Consider the following 11,813-nt stretch of genomic DNA (forward strand, 5'->3'; position numbering starts at 1 on the left):
CTGAGGAACTTGGAGGAGAGTGCTTAGAGGGAGGCCACAGACAACCCAGAATAGGGAAAAAATAGCACTTACGAGGAAAAAGAACACACACACACACACACACACACACAACACACACACACACACACAACACACACACACACACACACACACACACACACACACACACAGAGAGCAACAATTCTGAGGCGGCCGGATGGTCACAGTTGAAATGGCAGGTTTGGTATCCTGCTGTAGCCTTGTCTCTCCTAATGAAGGGGATGACATTTAAAAACGGAACCGAGAGGGAGAGAGAAAGAAAGAAAGTGGAACGGGAAGCTCCAGTTGGTGCCGACTGGAATGTTGCTGATCTCTAATTGGAAAAAGTGGAAAAAGCCTGCAGTGACAGGGCAGTGGTGATTGCTGCATCGAGTACACAAGGCTTGCGCTAAATGCAGGCAAGGCTCCCAGCGCTGGCAGACTCCCCGAGACGAGTCCAAAGCGTTCGTTCGTCAAACAGCAAAGAAATGTAAATTGCCAGTAGACATCCAGTTGATGGGCTGTTGGTTTGTCCGTTGTACTGCACGTCAGCACATAATCAACTTCTTTGATGATCTTGAAGATTATTGTAGATTAGCAGTGCCAAATTGATTATGTGCTTGGAGATGCCAGATGTCTTATGTGGGGGTGAAAACACTATGTGCTTTTCTTGTACATGTTAACCATTCCTTGGGCTTCTTTTCATTCTGTTCACCACAAACCCGTCTATAGAGAAATGACTGAAAAAAACCTCCACACCACCCACTGTATAGAAGAGGGAGAGAGGACACACAGTATACTCTCTGACCCTGGGTGACATTATGCCTCTGACTGTCTGGGCAGTCGCTGAGGATTTTCCTAGGAAATCTGTCTCACCTCAGAGCTCAGCTCATCTCATCTGTCTCCATCGCAGTCTTTCATTTAATCATGAAAGCCAAGGAGTCTTTTACTGAGGATTTCACTTAGATATTTTTTTAAAAGGAAAAAAAACATTGGTGAATGTTTAAATACAGATTGTTTTTAATTACTTCATTTTCTTTCTTATATATAAATATATGAATTTGTTCTTCACGGTCCTCATTATGATTGTCTTGAAGCAGATGCCTAACGAGTGAGGTTGTTTTGGGACTGGGTCATTGATGTGTAGTGTTGTTTTTTTGCAGTGGTTGCCTCCACTGTGACAAAGGGAAATATAAAAAAAGTGTAGTTTGTTAACCCTGTCTACCTTTATTTCATGTTGTAAACAATTTCTCTTTGCAATGTTTTTTTCCTAATTGCAAAGAGTTTTCCCCACACAGAGATTACAGACAATTTGGCGCTCTCTCAAAGGAAAAAAAAATACAACACTATTTGGCCAATTGTTTTGTACTTAATTTAATAGCCTATTTATTTTATTCTTTTATTTATTGTCATAGTTACACTGAGATGGGATTTATTTGTAATTGAAGTTCTTTTTTTCAATCACAATAAAGTCTTTGTAGCCAATTACTGCTTTGAGTTTCTTGTCCATTTTTTTAGTTAATGAAAAGAAAATGTAGCATATTGTTAATATAAAATTTGTAAATATAGCATATTTTGTGTGTACTGTCATATACCTGAACCTCTAATAAAAATCCTGATCAGAGAAGTGTATAAGATATGGATCTTTTCCACAGAAGGGCAAATCCATATTAAGCCATGCAGCTTTGTCATTGTAGACCTCAAGCACACTTAGTGAGTTGACTCAGCTAGGCATACAGTAAACATATAGTACATATACTGGTAGTAAACATTCCAAACAATAGGTGAAACTACATGACCATAGAGTATTGTACCCATTTGTACAATGACTGGTCTTCTGGTCCATGCTTTTTGCCTGATTAGCTTGTGTCGCACAAAGACAGTCTGTTTATTTAACTTCTTAACTCGACTCCTCTGGGTAATGGCTTTAAGCATTGTGTCAAGTCTCTGCTCTAAAGCCCTGGATCAGTTTAAGTGAAACATAAATACATGCGCGCAGCAGACCGAGAGGCCTCAAGGCCATCCGGTACCTACTAGGGCCTATCTGCGTAATACATTAATTAAAATAATTACTCCGACTAAAGGTCAACTGTATTTGAGGACAAAAAGTTTCGCTAATGCTTATTGGAGGTTGACCTCCAAACATTGAGGACGGCCCACATGGTGAGAGAATCCTCTCTTGGGTTGACTTCTAGCCTTCCGTGAAGATTGCGCTCTGCTCTTTTCATTTCGACTGAACTTGAAAAGGGATGGCTGCTTTGTCTGGTGCCTATTATCAGCTGGTTGCTGGCTGAGCATTGCATGTTGCACAAGCGCCTAATGCATTCTTTAGATAAGATGGGAAGTACCAGGTTTGAAAAAAAAAAAAGGAATGCAAATATTTGGCCGCTTGGATCAACCTGGCCCCGGCAGTAGTCTGGTAAACAAAGAAACAACATCAAGGAAGACAATCAGGTAAGAGGGCGGCAGAGAGAGCATGGGAACCAGAAGAATGACTGCTGGGCCTACAAAGTCATAGCATTGTGTCTGTGGGCCTATCTGTGACTCTACGTCTCCTTTGTCCCTGGTTAAGCCTTGCTGATGTAATCGAGCCTAGAAAGGGCATTTGTTTAGTGCGGCCACCAGCCCCAAAACCGAGAAAGTGTTGAGATTTTCCGTCCACTGCCTGTTGGTGTGTGTCATGTGGTCGAGCAGTGGCCATTCTTCAGAAATGAAAGCCCTGAATTTATTTTTTTTATTTTAAAAAAAGAGAGATCCAACTGGTGTTTTGTTGTTTGATGCCTTTATATGTGGTCTCATGTCAACAAAGGCTTTTTGGTGCCTACCTATCAATTCAAGTATTAGCAAACCATTTTGTTTCTTCATGTGCGTACACATCTGTGTGTGTGTGTGTATGTGTGGGTGTGTGGCTTTGTGTGTGTGTGCTCTTGTGTAGGCTTGTATCCCATCTATCCTCTGGTTGAAGCCTTCAGTGGCTTGTGTCGAATCCCTTCATGTCGTACACATGGTTTTGCTTTCTCTGTGGATTCTGCTGTGTGGGGCCTGTGGCTTTCAATTTTTAGGTTTTCCCCTTTCTAGTGGCTTTTTAAAAACGCCTCTTTTCTGTAAAGGAAAAAAAAAACGACTTCCATTGTAAAAAAAAGAGCTCATGCTACTGTTCATGTATGACTCCTCTTCCACTCCGTCCTTTTCCTTTCTGTAGTTCTCGTTTCCATCTGCGCCCTTACAGGCAGGCTCATTTTGGAATTTGCATCGTGGCTAATTTTAGAGATTGGTTCTTGACCGAAAAAACACATCCTCCAATTTGCGTCTATATTGGTCGTCTTCTCTCTCTCTCTCTCTCTCTCTCTCTCTCTGGCCTCTGCTCTGTTCTTTCTGTATGGCTGGCAAGCCGTTTTTTTATTACACTCTCTCTCTTTCTCTCTTCATCTCATGGCGCGTTACCCCATCTTCTTTTCCCCTCAATCTGCCTTGTTGAGTGATTACGAGGGAAGGAGTTGAGGAAAGTTGTGGGAATTTTTAGGGGGCTGAGCTGTTGTTAAACCTTTGTGTCGACTGAGTAAACAGAGTCAGGCCAGTTATTTTCAGTGCAGAAAAACTAGAAAAGGAAAAATAGGCCTTGCAAGTTCAGTTTATTGTTAAGTGGGGAGAAATGTATACATTTTGACAGGGCGAATATTTAGTTTCCATGTCTGAAAAAAAGAAGGTTAACAGTGAAATTAAACAAAGTTTGGTAAGATTGCTTTCTCTGGCATCTTGTGCAGTCGCACAGGAAAGCCATACTTGCCCAACTAGATGTTGACACAAGGAGAGACCTTTAAAAGGAGGAACATGTCGTGGAGGATGACTTTATAAAATATACCCCTCATTCCTCTTCATTGTTGGGTTTCTTAATGAGTGTTTTGTTCACAGGCGGGACGTTTCCATGGAGACTAACTTTTTGCACTTTATCAGTCACTTCCACACATCTGGGTTGCTATGACTGGCACCTTCTGCCTGAGGTGCCCTTGACAACTCTCCTGTTGACTTTGCCTATCTTATCAGATTTTTTTTAACCCATGTACAATTACGTTTATGTTAGAATCAACAGACTTGGCAGGCTGTGTTTTGTTTTTGGGGGATAGTATTCCTGGTCTGCTTCTTTACCCAGTGTGTTTAAACAGGCAGGCACACAAAGCTGCTGGAAGTGACCTCTGTGGGCAAGAATTCCAGATCCTGGCGCATTCTGTGTCGGAATACACTTCCACACAACAGGCGAGGGTATTCCCGCAAGCCAGCCCTGAGAGGCGGAGAACAGTCCACTTCTCCGTCCCGCCAGCCTGTTTTCTTTCGCCTGATCAAAACGCGCAATCATGCCCCCCCCCCCCTCCTCTTTTTCCTTCTTTCCTTCATTATTTTGACCTTTTTTCCAGCCTTCTGACGTTCTTGGCCACATCGACCGTGACAGTCTTTTCAAACTTCATCACTTCTCTCTGTGAAGGCATTCTTCTCCCCTGCCCCTCCCCCAGCCCCTTCTCGGCCACCCCTTCATTTCCTCCTGTCTACATGTGTTTCTGGGGCCATTAATCGTTCCTCCCTGCGCAACGTGAACCCCAGCAGATAATTACAGTAATTAAACCAATTAGGGAGCATATGGAACGAGGGTTTGCTTGGCCCCGGGGCCATAAGGGCCTGCTCTATATCCCTCAATGGGCCACAGCTGAGGTGGTCCCTGTCAGTGGCCCTGCTGGAATCACTGGGGGGAAATTGTTTCAGCCCCATTTTGGATTAGCGCAATTTCCCTATTTTTTCTTTTTTCTTTTCCGAACGGTCCTGGACATGCCCAGGGAGCTGCAGGCACCAGGTCCAGCCTCTGCAGCTCTGTGTGTCTGGACGACAGAGGAAGGAAAGCAGAGAGAGAGAGAGAGAGAGAGAGAGAGAGAGAGAGACAGACAGACAGATAAAGAGAGAGAGAGAGAGAGAGAATCAAGGATGTGAGAACTGGCAGGCGCTGGTCTGGTCGAGACAACGTGATTGATGCAGCCCGTGCCATGGAGGCGACCTCTCCACGGACGGGCAAAAAGTGACAATAGCCCCTGTGTGTGCAGCACAGGTGGGCCTGGGGCAAACTGGAAGTCACTCTGCCTCGCGCACGTGTGTGCTAAATTCTACAGGCTCGCCTTTATGGCTCGAGCCATCACTCTTCTTTTTCGTCAAATGAGATTTTTTTCCTCCCTCACTGAACACATATTGGTTCACGCCACATACTTTGTGGCGCTGTAGTTTGAAAGCACCACATAATGAAATGTGACGGCCATAAATCGGGTGAGCCATTAAAAAGTTAGCTTAAGGTTGAATTGAAAACACATCTGAAAAAGCCTTGCATTTTCTGGCGCGGCAAGACCATATTAAAAAGTGCCCTTAGTTGTTAGACATGATGATAGAATAAGAATTGACCATATGAAATAAATGCAAAAAACACAACAGCAAACCAAAAAAGTCCCTGTGGGCCTCCGCAAGTTGTTTATTCAGCACAAAACAACTCCTGTGAACCGGAATACTCGCAGAAATATATAGTCTCTGAGATCTAACTCCAGCATCTCCGACATTGTTCACCATGACATACCACTACAGAGATGCCAGTTTATTTAGTCTACATTTGGCCAAGTGCATTTTCACAAAGGGGGGGTTGGATTTCTCTAACACACATACAGAGCGACCCTTTGTCTTTTTCACACACACACACACACACACACACACACTCATGCATGCACACACACACACACACACACACACACACACACTCACACACACACACACACACACAAGCTGCACACACACACACACACACACACACACACACACACACACACACACACACACACACACACACACACACACACACAAGGCTTGTCAGAGCAGGACATCCGACGATAATCTCCCCTATTTATAGTTCACTCCTGGAAGTGCAGTCTCAATACATTGTCTAATCGAGGTCTTCCTGTGCTTGGTCCACTGTCTCAGTCCTGGTGGCGTCTCTGATGCGTCTTTAGATGACTAATTTCCCCCATCAGCCCTGCTACCTCCAGCAGTCTTATCTATGGAAGCTGATAGCTGGTTAGTTCACACCAGGATTAAGGTTATATAAGGCTGCTCCTTTGTGGTGTCTATCTCAGTATTGATCTAAAACATTGGCAGTGGCGGTACTGGTTTGAGGTGAACATGCTTTAGGTATTTTGTTTGCCTTTGAAAGAGCACCTGTGTGTTTATAATGTGGAATTCACTCGGCACCGGTTTGGTAGGTGCATCCTGGTTGGGTTATGTGTGTGTTTGTGTTTGCGCTGGATGTGGGAATGTGCATTTAAACAAGGGTCCGATGACGGCTCATGTTCCCACACTCGAACTGTCTGACCAAGTGTCTCTCCTTAGTGAAAAAAATGTGACAGTTTATGTCTAATCCACTCACACAAGACTCAGTGAGATCTCGATGATATGAAATGTAAATACATGCAAACACATGGACAGGCCTCAGGGCATTCTGGAACCTGCAGAAGCATTCCGCATATCAGATTAATTTAAGTAACTATTTTAGAGGCATATTTTTTTTGTCCCAATATTAACAACTATACCTCTGGGAATTCTAAATAATCATTACATATATAATCAAATAACCAGCTTTAATTTAAATAATGATCATTTTGGGTCATCTGTATTTGCTGTCGTTTTGGTTGTTATAGCTGGCAGAAGATTTGTTGAATTCGCACGCAGCCGTACACTGGTTTTGTAAAGAATTTGTGGGGAGGTGTGAGAATCCTCAACAATGTCAAGACTCTTGAGAACGTGCTCCGCGGGGGTTGCTGGAGATAATGTGCAGTCCAAAACAGACTAATTCAGCTTCTCATTTATCGCATAAAAAATGTAGGCAGGACTGTGGGAATGGGTTGCTTCCACTTTTTTCAGGACTTTTGACGAAATGACATACAATTAAGACTTAGAGGATTAAGCGGTTATAATGGTTTCAAATTTCTATATGGCAAGGGCACTGAATTTTTGGAAATACCCAAAAAGCCTTGAGGACTGATGAGAGATTTGAGAGGCATCTATCAAACGTGTATTAACTTGCTGGGGTGCACGCCTCTGGTGGTCATAAAAAGAATAGTTTTGGTGTTCAAACAGGATACAATGACTCAGGTTTCTGTTTGGGCCTGCCATGAAACTCACATTTATATCTTTCCACATACAATACACTTAAAATGATTAACTGCACTTTAAGACAGAATCTTTCTATAAAAGTACTTACATGCATCCAAACACCACACGCTGCAAACTTGTGGCAGTCTACAAAAAGTCCCTGTAGTAGTTTTTTCCTTTGCTTGCTTGATTATGGATTACTTTTTAATTACGGGTTTTTATCAATGTCGTCATTCCTAATAAATCTTTCAGAGCATTGTCCTTTTGAAACCCCTCGATATCTCCCTCGTAAATGTTTTGTTTCTCAACTGTTTGGTCCCTTGTCACTTGCTCATGGTCTCTTGCCTGAGGTGTTGGCAGACTAAGGAGCTACTTGATCATGTCTCCAAGAATCAGAGAGTCATAAATAAACATTTGACTCTTGTAAAAAATAAAAAGTACAGATTCCATCTGATTTCAACAGGGACGCCAACATTGTGCCTTTCACACGATTTCTGTCTGCTAAGGATCATGTTTATCGGTTAATCTATCTCCCTCTCTCCCCCCTTCTCTCTCTCTCTCTCTCTCTCTCCCTCCTTTTGGGTAATGACACAGCCACTGAAAAACAGATTACTGCTATACAGCCATGATATTTATGGTCACGCAAATATGTAAACAGAGTGGAGCTGGAGTAGAGAAGCGCTCTGGAAGCCTCAGACCCTCCTCAGCACAAGCTGCCATAGGCAGAAGAGCCGGGCGTCTCTTCTTAAGAGGGACATCTTTTCATTTTCATAAACTTTGCTCAGAGTTATCTCCTGAGGAGGCACAGAGGCGTGTAGAGTAAACATGATTTAAAAGGTGGATTAGTGGTACAGGCCGCAGAGAGATACTTGTTCAGCTGAGACAAATTGAATTACAGTTTTTCTCAGTCGCTTTGGTGCTTTTTGCAGATCAGAATGAAAATTCTCATAACTATTAGTTCAACCTCCACAAAATTTAGTCATTTGTGCACATCATAGTAGCAAATTCTCCTTCCTCTAAACAAATTGCAAATGCTTTTGGACATGTATCAGTTGCTTTCATACAATTCTCTGCTGTTTTTTTATCATTTGCTTGTGTCATGTCAGTCAAAATGAACTATACTTATGGATACTGAATAGTCGTTCCCTATAAAACTAATAGTCTTCATTTCATTGCTTGAGTCATTACATACAAAATTGTTGAACTAGTTATCAAATTCTGTCACAATGCTGTAAAATTGCAAAGAGCATACAGTAAAATGTAATGTATTCAGTGTCTTGTACTCACTTACTCCCCTAACTACAGCAATTTGTAACTTTACTGTAGTTTTCAAATGGCTGTACAAGTAGTAGTGCTGTCTTGAGCATGTTCAGGTAGTGTCACCGAGTTCTGCCCTTTTTTTGCAATGGAAAACAATGAGAGAACTGTTATAATGAAAACATGACAAAGCCATTTGACTATCTTGTTCATAAACGATGGTGTCAAGACTTCTCATTTTGATGACACTGACAGTTTCATTGACATGAATACCTGCTTTTGAGGAATGGACTATCCATTTTGAGCAAGTGACGCTTTTTTGCAGGTCATCCACTAGGTTTTGCAGTTTGCACTAATTGTTTTGAGAAATGCACTAACTGCTGTGCAAATGTTAATAGTGATGTGAGAAAAGCACCAAAGTGACTGAGAAAAACTGTATCATTTGTATTCGGCCTTAGCTAATGCCACAAAGAGAGAGATATGACCCTATGAATGTCTGACTGTGATTCCTGACTCTGTGTGCTCTGCTGAATCATTATGCGGCTGTTAAATCTCAGGGTCCTCCAGAGACTCAGAACACAGAGAGAGAGTACGGAAAATGGGCAGCAGTTTATCGTGGCAGAATGCTGATTGAATACGACGTGACATTGAATTTCCTGCTAGAAGGAGGGATGGGGAATGGAAGGGCGCGCTGGTAGATGATGATCTCACAAGAGCCATTGCACCATCTTGTGTCATGCAGCCTCTGACGTCTCTTTGATGTAAAAACCCTGGGCTGGACACAGACACACACACACACACACACACACACACACACACACACACACACACACACACACACACACACACACACAGACTAACACACAAAGACTCACACACAGAGTGGCGCTCAACCTAAGCTATTTGATCCCGCCTGATTACCGGGAGTGAATCACATAATGCAGGGCATAGTTCTCTGCTGCCGTTGAGCAGGATAATTAGGGGGTGTGGGGGAGTTTACATGTCAACAAAGCAGGTGGAGGAACTGCCCTAATGCAGATAGCTGTGGAAACCTAAGACTGCTATTTTCCATCTGATTGGCCCTGCTGAATTCCCCATCCTGTCAGTGGCCTGGCAACAAGGGGCAGAACAATGAGTGGAACCACACTGTGTGATTGGAGGCCCTATACGTTACCCGGGTTTGTCCGTTGTGAGGTTCTGTGACGTTGGGACTAAAAATCTGCACGCGATCAGAGATCAAAGCGGTGCCTGACTCAGTGCAGGATGTGTCAGGTGTTTTGGTCAGTGCCGGAATAACACGGTATAACCGTGAAAGGGTCTGTTAAGTCCCGCTTTGAAACGGAGAAAGTGAAATGAAGGCGTACAAGAGAAATAAAAGGAAGGGGGGCACAGAGTAAGAGGGGAGGAGAGAGAGAGAGAGAGAGAGAGAGAGAGAGCATGAGAGGGAAGGAGAGACGGAGAGAGAATGAGAGAGAGATCACAGTGAACTTTTGGCCTCCACTCTGTTTCGCTACACCCTCCCATGCCCCCCACACCCACTAACAACCCCACACCACACGGACCGTGCCGGGGCACCAGAACCCTGTGGCGGCTCCTCTGCGAGTTCTCCCATGGCCCGCCTTATAGTGTCACAGAGATCATGCCCTCAATTTTTAATTACACCCAACCACACACACACATTTGCTCTGGTCTCTCCTTTAATTAGAAAAGACGCACTGACACTCTGCTAAGCATGAGGATGTCAGTAAATCCCTCAAACCACTCCACTCCACACCTCTCATGCTCTCCCCCTCTCTCTCTCCCTTCCTCTCTTCTTCTCTCTCCCTCCCTCCATCTCTCCCTTTCTCTGTCTGTCTCTCTGAGGAAAATTGTGTGTTTTTCATCGTATAGTGTCAGAAAGTTCTGACACGGATTATGTGACATGAAATGTGGAGTGTTGTGAAAACACATTCGCACAGACGCACACACACACACACACACACACACACACTGACACACGTGCATCTTGATCCACTTCAAAGGACATTCAGCAGCGGTCAGCTCCCCGCACGTCCACGTGTCCATGACTAATGTCCTGTATCAGTCACAGATCACAGGGCTGTGAGAAACTCGAGGACCAAACCAGTCTGACTCAGTCGTCCGTTTGCAGATAGTCAGCCGCCCTCACATTCTCAAGGCAAAAATTAATTCCAGAGAAGGTAAACGCAAAGGTCACCTGTCTCTCTCACCTTTCAAGGCACAATTATGGCATCTTTCACGGCTATTGTTACTGTTTTGTTATTCAAAGTGGCACATAGTTTTGATTCTGTTCCCATTCTCATACCACTGGTAATTGGTAGCCGGTTTCAGTGCCACCTTTCGCCCTTTCTGAATTTGCGGCCTGTAACTGACATGTGAGGGACACAGATTAATGGGCATCTGATGTATTTGTCTCTGAGGCCCGTGGCTTAATTGTTCAGAATCACGTCATGGTTTGGGAGCCGAAGCGTTGATGGAGGGGCAGAAATAGACTCTGTGGGAATGGGCAGGAGCAGGCGAGTGGAAAATGTTTAGTGGCTGTTAAACACAGAATGAAATTCCAGTGCACACCCACAAAAGTCAGACCAGACCCACACTCACACAAGAGCCGACACACAATCTCTCTCTCTGGTTTTCCCTCTTACACACACACACACACACACACACACACACACACGCACACGCACACGCACACGCACACAAACAAATGCACACCCACACACCCAACTTCTCATACCCAAACACACACACACACACACACACACACACACACACACACACACACACACACACACACAGACACACACACACACTGCTTTCCCTGCAAATATGATAGGGTTATGCAAAGCAGTACTCTCGCTCATCCAGTTTTGTGGCTTGTCATTCATTCTGCCATTGAACTCTAAGTAGCCTATTCCAAACCAGAAGAAACGCGGGACTATACAGATTCCCCACATTGTATATCAAACTGTCAACATTCAAAAAATCCTCTCGTCGTTGGATGATCCCTGGGAATGCAACATGACTATAATTGCTGTTCCTCTTTCTCACTACCATGGGGAGTTTTGACTGAATACATTGTTTATCTATGAAACTGATGCACAAGTGTCATCGTCTGGTTCCCGATCTAAATGATTCGTGATGGAGATTTTTTTCGCAGAGGGGTATGAAGTCTGTGACAAACGTCCTCACTCATCCCCACCCTCCTCCTTCTCCTCTTCCTCCTCCACATCTTCCTCATCCCCCCTCCTCCTGCTCCTCCTCTTCCTCACCCCCCCTCCTCCTCCTCCTCTTCCTTCACCTCCTCCTGTCTTCCTGGATTTAGAGAGAAGAGCGTGAAAGCACTAGTT

This window comes from Alosa alosa, chromosome 4, assembly GCF_017589495.1.
Source record: "Alosa alosa isolate M-15738 ecotype Scorff River chromosome 4, AALO_Geno_1.1, whole genome shotgun sequence".
Lineage (NCBI taxonomy): Eukaryota > Metazoa > Chordata > Actinopteri > Clupeiformes > Clupeidae > Alosa > Alosa alosa.